A 14,953-nucleotide genomic window follows, 5' to 3' on the forward strand; every position below is an offset into this window, starting at 1 on the left:
TTTGCAACCGGTTGGCACCATTTTTGAGTGAACTGCCAAAAGTCAGATTTTTGCTGAAATTGTGACCCCGGGGCTTAGGGATTTTTTCAAAAAAATATTTTCTGCCGGTTAAGTTTTTGAGGGCTGATTTCTTGTCCTGTGATAAAAAGCCTTCTGTTTCCATCGCCAAAGCTTTCAGGGGAGCATTTGTAACCGGTTGGCACCATTTGTGAGTGAACTGCCAAAAGTCAGATTTTTGCTGAAATTGTGACCCCGGGGCTTAGGGATTTTTTCAAAAAAATATTTTCTGCCGGTTAAGTTGTTGAGGGCTGATTTCTTGTCTTGTGATAAAAAGCCTTCGGTTTCGAGTGCCAAACCTTTCAGGAGAGCATTTTCAAGCTTTTGGCACCATTTTTGAGTGAATTGCCAAAAGTCAGATTTTTGCTGAAATTGTGACCCCGGGGCTTAGGGATTTTTTCAAAAAAATATTTTCTGCCGGTTAAGTTGTTGAGGGCTGATTTCTTGTCCTGTGATAAAAAGCCTTCTGTTTTGAGTGCCAAACATTTCAGGATAGCATTTGCAACCGGCTGGCACCATTTTTGAGTGAATTGCAAAAAGTCAGATTTTTGCTGAAATTGTGACCCCGGGGCTTAGGGATTTTTTCAAAAAAATATTTTCTGCCGGTTAAGTTTTTGAGGGCTGATTTCTTGTCCTGTGATAAAAAGCCTTCTGTTTCCATCGCCAAAGCTTTCAGGGGAGCATTTGCAATCGGTTGCCACCATTTTTGAGTGAACTGCCAAAACTCAGATTTTTGCTGAAATTGTGACCCCGGGGCTTAGGGATTTTTTCAAAAAAATATTTTCTGCCGCTTAAGTTGTTGAGGGCTGATTTCTTGTCCTGTGATAAAAAGCCTTCTGTTTCGAGTGTCAAACCTTTCAGGAGAGCATTTTCAAGCTTTGGGCACCATTTTTGAGTGAATTGCCAAAAGTCAGATTTTTTCTGAAATTGTGACCCCGGGGCTTAGGGATTTTTTCAAAAAAATATTTTCTGCCGGTTAAGTTTTTGAGTACTGATTTCTTGTCCTGTGATAAAAAGCCTTCTGTTTCCATCGCCAAAGCTTTCAGGGTAGCATTTGCAACTGGTTGGCACCATTTTTGAGTGAACTGCCAAAAGTCAGATTTTTGCTGAAATTGTGACCCCGGGGCTTAGGGATTTTTTCAAAAAAATATTTTCTGCTGCTTAAGTTGTTGAGGGCTGATTTCTTGTCCTGTGATAAAAAGCCTTCTGTTTTGAGTGCCAAACATTTCAGGAGAGCATTTGCAACCGGCTGGCACCATTTTTGAGTGAATTTCAAAAAGTCAGATTTTTGCTGAAATTGTGACCCCGGGGCTTAGGGATTTTTTCAAAAAAATATTTTCTGCTGCTTAAGTTGTTGAGGGCTGATTTCTTGTCCTGTGATAAAAAGCCTTCTGTTTCCATCGCCAAACATTTCAGGAGAGCATTTGCAACCGGCTGGCACCATTTTTGAGTGAATTTCAAAAAGTCAGATTTTTGCTGAAATTGTGACCCCGGGGCTTAGGGATTTTTTCAAAAAAATATTTTCTGCCGGTTAAGTTTTTGAGGGCTGATTTCTTGTCCTGTGATAAAAAGCCTTCTGTTTCGAGTGCCAAACCTTTCAGGAGAGCATTTTCAAGCTTTGGGCAGCATTTTTTGAGTGAATTGCCAAAAGTCAGATTTTTGCGGAAATTGTGACCCCGGGGCTTAGGGATTTTTTCAAAAAAATATTTTCTGCCGGTTAAGTTGTTGAGGGCTGATTTCTTGTCCTGTGATAAAAAGCCTTCTGTTTTGAGTGCCAAACATTTCAGGAGAGCATTTGCAACCGGCTGGCACCATTTTTGAGTGAATTGCAAAAAGTCAGATTTTTGCTGAAATTGTGACCCCGGGGCTTAGGGATTTTTTCAAAAAAATATTTTCTGCCGGTTAAGTTTTTGAGGGCTGATTTCTTGTCCTGTGATAAAAAGCCTTCTGTTTCCATCGCCAAAGCTTTCAGGGGAGCATTTGCAATCGGTTGCCACCATTTTTGAGTGAACTGCCAAAACTCAGATTTTTGCTGAAATTGTGACCCCGGGGCTTAGGGATTTTTTCAAAAAAATATTTTCTGCCGCTTAAGTTGTTGAGGGCTGATTTCTTGTCCTATGATAAAAAGCCTTCTGTTTCGAGTGTCAAACCTTTCAGGAGAGCATTTTCAAGCTTTGGGCACCATTTTTGAGTGAATTGCCAAAAGTCAGATTTTTTCTGAAATTGTGACCCCGGGGCTTAGGGATTTTTTCAAAAAAATATTTTCTGCCGGTTAAGTTTTTGAGTACTGATTTCTTGTCCTGTGATAAAAAGCCTTCTGTTTCCATCGCCAAAGCTTTCAGGGTAGCATTTGCAACTGGTTGGCACCATTTTTGAGTGAACTGCCAAAAGTCAGATTTTTGCTGAAATTGTGACCCCGGGGCTTAGGGATTTTTTCAAAAAAATATTTTCTGCCGCTTAAGTTGTTGAGGGCTGATTTCTTGTCCTGTGATAAAAAGCCTTCTGTTTTGAGTGCCAAACATTTCAGGAGAGCATTTGCAACCGGCTGGCACCATTTTTGAGTGAATTTCAAAAAGTCAGATTTTTGCTGAAATTGTGACCCCGGGGCTTAGGGATTTTTTCAAAAATATATTTTCTGCCGGTTACGTTGTTGAGGGCTGATTTCTTGTCCTGTGATAAAAAGCCTTCTGTTTCCATCGCCAAAGCTTTCAGGGGAGCATTTGCAACCGGTTGGCACCATTTTTGAGTGAACTGCCAAAAGTCAGATTTTTGCTGAAATTGTGACCCCGGGGCTTAGGGATTTTTTCAAAAAAATATTTTCTGCCGGTTAAGTTTTTGAGGGCTGATTTCTAGTCCTGTGATAAAAAGCCTTCTGTTTCGAGTGCCAAACCTTTCAGGAGAGCATTTTCAAGATTTGGGCAGCATTTTTTGAGTGAATTGCCAAAAGTCAGATTTTTGCGGAAATTGTGACCCCGGGGCTTAGGGATTTTTTCAAAAAAATATTTTCTGCCGGTTAAGTTTTTGAGGGCTGATTTCTTCTCCTGTGAAAAAAGCCTTCTGTTTCCATCGCCAAAGCTTTCAGGGGAGCATGTGCAACCGGTTGGCACCGTTTGTGAGTGAACTGCCAAAAGTCAGATTTTTGCTGAAATTGTGACCCCGGGGCTTAGGGATTTTTTCAAAAATATATTTTCTGCCGGTTAAGTTTTTGAGGGCTGATTTCTAGTCCTGTGATAAAAAGCCTTCGGTTTCGAGTGCCAAACCTTTCAGGAGAGCATTTTCAAGCTTTTGGCACCATTTTTGAGTGAATTGCCAAAAGTCAGATTTCTGCTGAAATTGTGACCCCGGGGCTTAGGGATTTTTTCAAAAAAATATTTTCTGCCGGTTAAGTTTTTGAGGGCTGATTTCTTGTCCTGTGATAAAAAGCCTTCTGTTTCGAGTGCCAAACCTTTCAGGAGAGCATTCTCAAGCTTTGGGCACCATTTTTGAGTGAATTGCCAAAAGTCAGATTTTTGCTGAAATTGTGACCCCGGGGCTTAGGGATTTTTTCAAAAAAATATTTTCTGCCGGTTAAGTTGTTGAGGGCTGATTTCTTGTCCTGTGATAAAAAGCCTTCTGTTTCCATCGCCAAAGCTTTCAGGGGAGCATTTGCAACCGGTTGGCACCATTTTTGAGTGAACTGCCAAAAGTCAGATTTTTGCTGAAATTGTGACCCCGGGGCTTAGGGATTTTTTCAAAAAAATATTTTCTGCCGGTTAAGTTTTTGAGGGCTGATTTCTAGTCCTGTGATAAAAAGCCTTCTGTTTCGAGTGCCAAACCTTTCAGGAGAGCATTTTCAAGCTTTGGGCACCATTTTTGAGTGAATTGCCAAAAGTCAGATTTTTGCGGAAATTGTGACCCCGGGGCTTAGGGATTTTTTTAAAAAAATATTTTCTGCCGGTTAAGTTGTTGAGGGCTGATTTCTTGTCTTGTGATAAAAAGCCTTCGGTTTCGAGTGCCAAACCTTTCAGGAGAGCATTTTCAAGCTTTTGGCACCATTTTTGAGTGAATTGCCAAAAGTCAGATTTTTGCTGAAATTGTGACCCCGGGGCTTAGGGATTTTTTCAAAAAAATATTTTCTGCCGGTTAAGTTTTTGAGGGCTGATTTCTTGTCCTGTGATAAAAAGCCTTCTGTTTTGAGTGCCAAAGCTTTCAGGGTAGCATTTGCAACTGGTTGGCACCATTTTTGAGTGAACTGCCAAAAGTCAGATTTTTGCTGAAATTGTGACCCCGGGGATTAGGGGTTTTTTCAAAAAATTATTTTCTGCCGGTTAAGTTGCTGAGGGCTGATTTTGTATCCTGTGATGAAAAGCCTTCTGTTTCGAGTGCCAAACCTTTCAGGGGAGCATTTGCAACCGGTTGGCACCATTTTTGAGTGAATTGCCAAAAGTCAGATTTTTGCTTAAATTATGACCCCGGGGCTTAGGGATTTTTTTGAAAAAAATATTTTCTGCCGCTTAAGTTGTTGAGGGCTGATTTCTTGTCCTGTGATAAAAAGCCTTCTGTTTCCATCGCCAAAGCTTTCAGGGGAGCATTTGCAATCGGTTGCCACCATTTTTGAGTGAACTGCCAAAACTCAGATTTTTGCTGAAATTGTGACCCCGGGGCTTAGGGATTTTTTCAAAAAAATATTTTCTGCCGCTTAAGTTTTTGAGGGCTGATTTCTTGTCCTGTGATAAAAAGCCTTCTGTTTCCATCGCCAAAGCTTTCAGGGGAGCATTTGCAACTGGTTGGCACCATTTTTGAGTGAACTGCCAAAAGTCAGATTTTTGCTGAAATTGTGACCCCGGGGATTAGGGGTTTTTTTCAAAAAAATATTTTCTGCCGCTTAAGTTGTTGAGGGCTGATTTCTTGTCCTGTGATAAAAAGCCTTCTGTTTCCATCGCCAAAGCTTTCAGGGGAGCATTTGCAACCGGTTGGCACCATTTTTGAGTGAACTGCCAAAAGTCAGATTTTTGCTGAAATTGTGACCCCGGGGCTTAGGGATTTTTTCAAAAAAATATTTTCTGCCGGTTAAGTTGTTGAGGGCTGATTTCTTGTCCTGTGATAAAAAGCCTTCTGTTTCCATCGCCAAAGCTTTCAGGGGAGCATTTGCAACCGGTTGGCACCATTTTTGAGTGAACTGCCAAAAGTCAGATTTTTGCTGAAATTGTGACCCCGGGGCTTAGGGATTTTTTCAAAAAAATATTTTCTGCCGGTTAAGTTGTTGAGGGCTGATTTCTTGTCCTGTGATAAAAAGCCTTCTGTTTCCATTGCCAAAGCTTTCAGGGGAGCATTTGCAACCGGTTGGCACCATTTTTGAGTGAACTGCCAAAAGTCAGATTTTTGCTGAAATTGTGACCCCGGGGCTTAGGGATTTTTTCAAAAAAATATTTTCTGCCGGTTAAGTTGTTGAGGGCTGATTTCTTGTCTTGTGATAAAAAGCCTTCGGTTTCGAGTGCCAAACCTTTCAGGAGAGCATTTTCAAGCTTTTGGCACCATTTTTGAGTGAATTTGCCAAAAGTCAGATTTTTGCTGAAATTGTGACCCCGGGGCTTAGGGATTTTTTCAAAAAAATATTTTCTGCCGGTTAAGTTTTTGAGGGCTGATTTCTTGTCCTGTGATAAAAAGCCTTCTGTTTTGAGTGCCAAACATTTCAGGAGAGCATTTGCAACCGGCTGGCACCATTTTTGAGTGAATTGCCAAAAGTCAGATTTTTGCGGAAATTGTGACCCCGGGGCTTAGGGATTTTTTCAAAAAAATATTTTCTGCCGGTTAAGTTTTTGAGGGCTGATTTCTTGTCCTGTGATAAAAAGCCTTCTGTTTCCATCGCCAAAGCTTTCAGGGGAGCATTTGCAATCGGTTGCCACCATTTTTGAGTGAACTGCCAAAACTCAGATTTTTGCTGAAATTGTGACCCCGGGGATTAGGGGTTTTTTCAAAAAAATATTTTCTGCCGCTTAAGTTGTTGAGGGCTGATTTCTTGTCCTGTGATAAAAAGGCTTCTGTTTCGAGTGTCAAACCTTTCAGGAGAGCATTTTCAAGCTTTGGGCACCATTTTTGAGTGAACTGCCAAAAGTCAGATTTTTGCTGAAATTGTGACCCCGGGGCTTAGGGATTTTTTCAAAAAAATATTTTCTGCCGGTTAAGTTTTTGAGGGCTGATTTCTTGTCCTGTGATAAAAAGCCTTCTGTTTCCATCGCCAAAGCTTTCAGGGTAGCATTTGCAACTGGTTGGCACCATTTTTGAGTGAACTGCCAAAAGTCAGATTTTTGCTGAAATTGTGACCCCGGGGATTAGGGGTTTTTTCAAAAAAATATTTTCTGCCGCTTAAGTTGTTGAGGGCTGATTTCTTGTCCTGTGATAAAAAGCCTTCTGTTTCGAGTGCCAAACCTTTCAGGGGAGCATTTGCAACCGGTTGGCACCATTTTTGAGTGAACTGCCAAAAGTCAGATTTTTGCTGAAATTGTGACCCCGGGGCTTAGGGATTTTTTCAAAAAAATATTTTCTGCCGGTTAAGTTTTTGAGGGCTGATTTCTTGTCCTGTGATAAAAAGCCTTCTGTTTCCATCGCCAAAGCTTTCAGGGGAGCATTTGTAACCGGTTGGCACCATTTGTGAGTGAACTGCCAAAAGTCAGATTTTTGCTGAAATTGTGACCCCGGGGCTTAGGGATTTTTTCAAAAAAATATTTTCTGCCGGTTAAGTTGTTGAGGGCTGATTTCTTGTCTTGTGATAAAAAGCCTTCGGTTTCGAGTGCCAAACCTTTCAGGAGAGCATTTTCAAGCTTTTGGCACCATTTTTGAGTGAATTGCCAAAAGTCAGATTTTTGCTGAAATTGTGACCCCGGGGCTTAGGGATTTTTTCAAAAAAATATTTTCTGCCGCTTAAGTTGTTGAGGGCTGATTTCTTGTCCTGTGATAAAAAGCCTTCTGTTTCGAGTGTCAAACCTTTCAGGAGAGCATTTTCAAGCTTTGGGCACCATTTTTGAGTGAATTGCCAAAAGTCAGATTTTTTCTGAAATTGTGACCCCGGGGCTTAGGGATTTTTTCAAAAAAATATTTTCTGCCGGTTAAGTTTTTGAGTACTGATTTCTTGTCCTGTGATAAAAAGCCTTCTGTTTCCATCGCCAAAGCTTTCAGGGTAGCATTTGCAACTGGTTGGCACCATTTTTGAGTGAACTGCCAAAAGTCAGATTTTTGCTGAAATTGTGACCCCGGGGCTTAGGGATTTTTTCAAAAAAATATTTTCTGCTGCTTAAGTTGTTGAGGGCTGATTTCTTGTCCTGTGATAAAAAGCCTTGTGTTTTGAGTGCCAAACATTTCAGGAGAGCATTTGCAACCGGCTGGCACCATTTTTGAGTGAATTTCAAAAAGTCAGATTTTTGCTGAAATTGTGACCCCGGGGCTTAGGGATTTTTTCAAAAATATATTTTCTGCCGGTTACGTTGTTGAGGGCTGATTTCTTGTCCTGTGATAAAAAGCCTTCTGTTTCCATCGCCAAAGCTTTCAGGGGAGCATTTGCAACCGGTTGGCACCATTTTTGAGTGAACTGCCAAAAGTCAGATTTTTGCTGAAATTGTGACCCCGGGGCTTAGGGATTTTTTCAAAAAAATATTTTCTGCCGCTTAAGTTTTTGAGGGCTGATTTCTTGTCCTGTGATAAAAAGCCTTCTGTTTCGAGTGCCAAACCTTTCAGGAGAGCATTTTCAAGCTTTGGGCAGCATTTTTTGAGTGAATTGCCAAAAGTCAGATTTTTGCGGAAATTGTGACCCCGGGGCTTAGGGATTTTTTCAAAAAAATATTTTCTGCCGGTTAAGTTGTTGAGGGCTGATTTCTTGTCCTGTGATAAAAAGCCTTCTGTTTTGAGTGCCAAACATTTCAGGAGAGCATTTGCAACCGGCTGGCACCATTTTTGAGTGAATTGCAAAAAGTCAGATTTTTGCTGAAATTGTGACCCCGGGGCTTAGGGATTTTTTCAAAAAAATATTTTCTGCCGGTTAAGTTTTTGAGGGCTGATTTCTTGTCCTGTGATAAAAAGCCTTCTGTTTCCATCGCCAAAGCTTTCAGGGGAGCATTTGCAATCGGTTGCCACCATTTTTGAGTGAACTGCCAAAACTCAGATTTTTGCTGAAATTGTGACCCCGGGGCTTAGGGATTTTTTCAAAAAAATATTTTCTGCCGCTTAAGTTGTTGAGGGCTGATTTCTTGTCCTATGATAAAAAGCCTTCTGTTTCGAGTGTCAAACCTTTCAGGAGAGCATTTTAAAGCTTTGGGCACCATTTTTGAGTGAATTGCCAAAAATCAGATTTTTTCTGAAATTGTGACCCCGGGGCTTAGGGATTTTTTCAAAAAAATATTTTCTGCCGGTTAAGTTTTTGAGTACTGATTTCTTGTCCTGTGATAAAAAGCCTTCTGTTTCCATCGCCAAAGCTTTCAGGGTAGCATTTGCAACTGGTTGGCACCATTTTTGAGTGAACTGCCAAAAGTCAGATTTTTGCTGAAATTGTGACCCCGGGGCTTAGGGATTTTTTCAAAAAAATATTTTCTGCCGCTTAAGTTGTTGAGGGCTGATTTCTTGTCCTGTGATAAAAAGCCTTCTGTTTTGAGTGCCAAACATTTCAGGAGAGCATTTGCAACCGGCTGGCACCATTTTTGAGTGAATTTCAAAAAGTCAGATTTTTGCTGAAATTGTGACCCCGGGGCTTAGGGATTTTTTCAAAAATATATTTTCTGCCGGTTACGTTGTTGAGGGCTGATTTCTTGTCCTGTGATAAAAAGCCTTCTGTTTCCATCGCCAAAGCTTTCAGGGGAGCATGTGCAACCGGTTGGCACCATTTGTGAGTGAACTGCCAAAAGTCAGATTTTTGCTGAAATTGTGACCCCGGGGCTTAGGGATTTTTTTCAAAAATATATTTTCTGCCGGTTAAGTTTTTGAGGGCTGATTTCTAGTCCTGTGATAAAAAGCCTTCGGTTTCGAGTGCCAAACCTTTCAGGAGAGCATTTTCAAGCTTTTGGCACCATTTTTGAGTGAATTGCCAAAAGTCAGATTTCTGCTGAAATTGTGACCCCGGGGCTTAGGGATTTTTTCAAAAAAATATTTTCTGCCGGTTAAGTTTTTGAGGGCTGATTTCTTGTCCTGTGATAAAAAGCCTTCTGTTTCGAGTGCCAAACCTTTCAGGAGAGCATTCTCAAGCTTTGGGCACCATTTTTGAGTGAATTGCCAAAAGTCAGATTTTTGCTGAAATTGTGACCCCGGGGCTTAGGGATTTTTTCAAAAAAATATTTTCTGCCGGTTAAGTTGTTGAGGGCTGATTTCTTGTCCTGTGATAAAAAGCCTTCTGTTTCCATCGCCAAAGCTTTCAGGGGAGCATTTGCAACCGGTTGGCACCATTTTTGAGTGAACTGCCAAAAGTCAGATTTTTGCTGAAATTGTGACCCCGGGGTTTAGGGATTTTTTCAAAAAAATATTTTCTGCCGGTTAAGTTGTTGAGGGCTGATTTCTTGTGTTGTGATAAAAAGCCTTCGGTTTCGAGTGCCAAACCTTTGAGGAGAGCATTTTCAAGCTTTTGGCACCATTTTTGAGTGAATTGCCAAAAGTCAGATTTTTGCTGAAATTGTGACCCCGGGGCTTAGGGATTTTTTGAAAAAAATATTTTCTGCCGGTTAAGTTTTTGAGGGCTGATTTCTTGTCCTGTGATAAAAAGCCTTCTGTTTTGAGTGCCAAACATTTCAGGAGAGCATTTGCAACCGGCTGGCACCATTTTTGAGTGAATTGCAAAAAGTCAGATTTTTGCTGAAATTGTGACCCCGGGGCTTAGGGATTTTTTCAAAAAAATATTTTCTGCCGCTTAAGTTTTTGAGGGCTGATTTCTTGTCCTGTGATAAAAAGCCTTCTGTTTCCATCGCCAAACCTTTCAGGAGAGCATTTTCAAGCTTTGGGCATCATTTTTGAGTGAATTGCCAAAAGTCAGATTTTTGCGGAAATTGTGACCCCGGGGCTTAGGGATTTTTTCAAAAAAATATTTTCTGCCGGTTAAGTTTTTGTGGGCTGATTACTTGTCCTGTGATAAAAAGCCTTCTGTTTCGAGTGCCAAACCTTTCAGGAGAGCATTTTCAAGCTTTGGGCATCATTTTTGAGTGAATTGCCAAAAGTCAGATTTTTGCGGAAATTGTGACCCCGGGGCTTAGGGATTTTTTCAAAAAAATATTTTCTGCCGGTTAAGTTTTTGAGGGCTGATTTCTTGTCCTGTGATAAAAAGCCTTCTGTTTCGAGTGCCAAAGCTTTCAGGGGAGCATTTGCAACCGGTTGGCACCATTTTTGAGTGAATTGCCAAAAGTCGGATTTTTGCTGAAATTGTGACCCCGGGGCTTAGGGATTTTTTCAAAAAAATATTTTCTGCCGGTTGTTTTTGAGGGCTGATTTCTTGTCCTGTGATAAAAAGCCTTCTCTTTCCATCGCCAAAGCTTTCAGGGAGGATTTGCAACCGGTTGGCACCATTTTTAAGTGAATTGCCAAAAGTCAGATTTTTGCTGAAATTGTGACCCCGGGGCTTACGGATTTTTTCAAAAAAATAATTTTCTGCCGGTTAAGTTTTTGAGGGCTGATTTCTTGTCCTGTGATAAAAAGCCTTCTGTTTCCATCGCCAAAGCTTTCAGGGGAGCATTTGCAGCCGGCTGGCACCATTTTTGAGTGAACTGCCAAAAGTCAGATTTTTGCTGAAATTGTGACCCCGGGGCTTAGGGATTTTTTCAAAAAAATATTTTCTGCCGCTTAAATTTTTGAGGGCTGATTTCTTGTCCTGTGATAAAAAGCCTTCTGTTTCCATTGCCAAAGCTTTCAGGAGAGCATTTTCAAGCTTTGGGCACCATTTTTGAGTTAATTGCCAAAAGTCAGATTTTTGCTGAAATTGTGACCCCGGGGCTTAGGGATTTTTTCAAAAAAATATTTTCTGCCGCTTACGTTTTTGAGGGCTGATTTCTTGTCCTGTGATAAAAAGCCTTCTGTTTCCATTGCCAAAGCTTTCAGGGGAGCGTTTGCAACCGGTTGGCACCATTTTTGAGTGAATTGCCAAAAGTCAGATTTTTGCTGAAATTGTGACCCCGGGGCTTACGGATTTTTTGAAAAAAATATTTTCTGCCGGTTAAGTTTTTGAGGGCTGATTTCTTCTCCTGTGATAAAAAGCATTCTGTTTTGAGTGCCAAACATTTCAGGAGAGCATTTGCAACCGGCTGGCACCATTTTTCAGTGAATTGTCAAAAGTCGGATTTTTGCTGAAATTGTGACCCCGGGGCTTAGGGATTTTTTCAAAAAAATATTTTCTGCCGGTTAAGTTTTTGAGGGCTGATTTCTTGTCCTGTGATAAAAAGCCTTCTGTTTCCATCGCCAAAGCTTTCAGGGGAGCATTTTCAACCGGTTGGCACCATTTTTGAGTGAATTGCCAAAAGTCGGATTTTTGCTGAAATTGTGACCCCGGGGCTTAGGGATTTTTTCAAAAAAATATTTTCTGCCGCTTAAGTTGTTGAGGGCTGATTTCTTGTCCTGTGATAAAAAGCCTTCGGTTTCGAGTGCCAAAGCTTTCAGGGTAGCATTTGCAACTGGTTGGCACCATTTTTGAGTGAACTGCCAAAAGTCAGATTTTTGCTGAAATTGTGACCCCGGGGCTTAGGGATTTTTTCAAAAAAATATTTTCTGCCGCTTAAGTTGTTGAGGGCTGATTTCTTGTCCTGTGATAAAAAGCCTTCTGTTTTGAGTGCCAAACATTTCAGGAGAGCATTTGCAACCGGCTGGCACCATTTTTGAGTGAATTTCAAAAAGTCAGATTTTTGCTGAAATTGTGACCCCGGGGCTTAGGGATTTTTTCAAAAATATATTTTCTGCCGGTTACGTTGTTGAGGGCTGATTTCTTGTCTTGTGATAAAAAGCCTTCTGTTTCCATCGCCAAAGCTTTCAGGGGAGCATTTGCAACCGGTTGGCACCATTTTTGAGTGAACTGCCAAAAGTCAGATTTTTGCTGAAATTGTGACCCCGGGGCTTAGGGATTTTTTCAAAAAAATATTTTCTGCCGGTTAAGTTTTTGAGGGCTGATTTCTTGTCCTGTGATAAAAAGCCTTCTGTTTCGAGTGCCAAACCTTTCAGGAGAGCATTTTCAAGCTTTGGGCAGCATTTTTTGAGTGAATTGCCAAAAGTCAGATTTTTGCGGAAATTGTGACCCCGGGGCTTAGGGATTTTTTCAAAAAAATATTTTCTGCCGGTTAAGTTTTTGAGGGCTGATTTCTTCTCCTGTGAAAAAAGCCTTCTGTTTCCATCGCCAAAGCTTTCAGGGGAGCATGTGCAACCGGTTGGCACCATTTGTGAGTGAACTGCCAAAAGTCAAATTTTTGCTGAAATTGTGACCCCGGGGCTTAGGGATTTTTTCAAAAATATATTTTCTGCCGGTTAAGTTTTTGAGGGCTGATTTCTAGTCCTGTGATAAAAAGCCTTCGGTTTCGAGTGCCAAACCTTTCAGGAGAGCATTTTCAAGCTTTTGGCACCATTTTTGAGTGAATTGCCAAAAGTCAGATTTCTGCTGAAATTGTGACCCCGGGGCTTAGGGATTTTTTCAAAAAAATATTTTCTGCCGGTTAAGTTTTTGAGGGCTGATTTCTTGTCCTGTGATAAAAAGCCTTCTGTTTTGAGAGCCAAACATTTCAGGAGAGCATTTGCAACCGGCTGGCACCATTTTTGAGTGAATTGCAAAAGGTCAGATTTTTGCTGAAATTGTGACCCCGGGGCTTAGGGATTTTTTCAAAAAAATATTTTCTGCCGGTTAAGTTTTTGAGGGCTGATTTCTTGTCCTGTGATAAAAAGCCTTCTGTTTCGAGTGCCAAACCTTTCAGGGGAGCATTTGCAACCGGTTGGCACCATTTTTGAGTGAATTGCCAAAAGTCGGATTTTTGCTGAAATTGTGACCCCGGGGCTTAGGGATTTTTTCAAAAAAATATTTTCTGCCGGTTAAGTTTTTGAGGGCTGATTTCTTGTCCTGTGATAAAAAGCCTTCTGTTTCGAGTGCCAAACCTTTCAGGAGAGCATTCTGAAGCTTTGGGCACCATTTTTGAGTGAATTGCCAAAAGTCAGATTTTTGCGGAAATTGTGACCCCGGGGATTAGGGATTTTTTCAAAAAAATATTTTCTGCCGTTTAATTTTTTGAGGGCTGATTTCTTGTCCTGTGATAAAAAGCCTTCTGTTTTGAGTGCCAAACATTTCAGGAGAGCATTTGCAACCGGCTGGCACCATCTTTGAGTGAATTGCGAAAAGTCAGATTTTTACTGAAATTGTGACCCCGGGGCTTAGGGATTTTTTCAAAAAAATATTTTCTGCCGGTTAAGTTTTTGAGGGCTGATTTCTTGTCCTGTGATAAAAAGCCTTCTGTTTTGAGTGCCAAACATTTCAGGAGAGCATTTGCAACCGGTTGGCACCATTTTTGAGTGAACTGCCAAAAGTCAGATTTTTGCTGAAATTGTGACCCCGGGGTTTAGGGATTTTTTCAAAAAAATATTTTCTGCCGGTTAAGTTGTTGAGGGCTGATTTCTTGTGTTGTGATAAAAAGCCTTCGGTTTCGAGTGCCAAACCTTTGAGGAGAGCATTTTCAAGCTTTTGGCACCATTTTTGAGTGAATTGCCAAAAGTCAGATTTTTGCTGAAATTGTGACCCCGGGGCTTAGGGATTTTTTGAAAAAAATATTTTCTGCCGGTTAAGTTTTTGAGGGCTGATTTCTTGTCCTGTGATAAAAAGCCTTCTGTTTTGAGTGCCAAACATTTCAGGAGAGCATTTGCAACCGGCTGGCACCATTTTTGAGTGAATTGCAAAAAGTCAGATTTTTGCTGAAATTGTGACCCCGGGGCTTAGGGATTTTTTCAAAAAAATATTTTCTGCCGCTTAAGTTTTTGAGGGCTGATTTCTTGTCCTGTGATAAAAAGCCTTCTGTTTCCATCGCCAAACCTTTCAGGAGAGCATTTTCAAGCTTTGGGCATCATTTTTGAGTGAATTGCCAAAAGTCAGATTTTTGCGGAAATTGTGACCCCGGGGCTTAGGGATTTTTTCAAAAAAATATTTTCTGCCGGTTAAGTTTTTGAGGGCTGATTTCTTGTCCTGTGATAAAAAGCCTTCTGTTTCGAGTGCCAAACCTTTCAGGGGAGCATTTCCAACCGGTTGGCACCATTTTTGAGTGAATTGCCAAAAGTCGGATTTTTGCTGAAATTGTGACCCCGGGGCTTAGGGATTTTTTCAAAAAAATATTTTCTGCCGGTTAAGTTTTTGAGGGCTGATTTCTTGTCCTGTGATACAAAGCCTTCTGTTTCGAGTGCCAAACCTTTCAGGAGAGCATTTTCAAGCTTTTGGCACCATTTTTGAGTGAATTGCCAAAAGTCGGATTTTTGCTGAAATTGTGACCCCGGGGCTTAGGGATTTTTTCAAAAAAATATTTTCTGCCGGTTAAGTTTTTGTGGGCTGATTTCTTGTCCTGTGATAAAAAGCCTTCTGTTTCGAGTGCCAAACCTTTCAGGAGAGCATTTTCAAGCTTTGGGCATCATTTTTGAGTGAATTGCCAAAAGTCAGATTTTTGCGGAAATTGTGACCCCGGGGCTTAGGGATTTTTTCAAAAAAATATTTTCTGCCGGTTAAGTTTTTGAGGGCTGATTTCTTGTCCTGTGATAAAAAGCCTTCTGTTTCGAGTGCCAAAGCTTTCAGGGGAGCATTTGCAACCGGTTGGCACCATTTTTGAGTGAATTGCCAAAAGTCAGATTTTTGCTGAAATTGTGACCCCGGGGCTTACGGATTTTTTCAAAAAAATATTTTCTGCCGGTTAAGTTTTTGAGGGCTGATTTCTTGTCCTGTGATAAAAAG

Source organism: Podarcis vaucheri, assembly GCF_965113315.1.
Source record: "Podarcis vaucheri genome assembly, chromosome: 13".
Classification (NCBI taxonomy): domain Eukaryota; kingdom Metazoa; phylum Chordata; class Lepidosauria; order Squamata; family Lacertidae; genus Podarcis; species Podarcis vaucheri.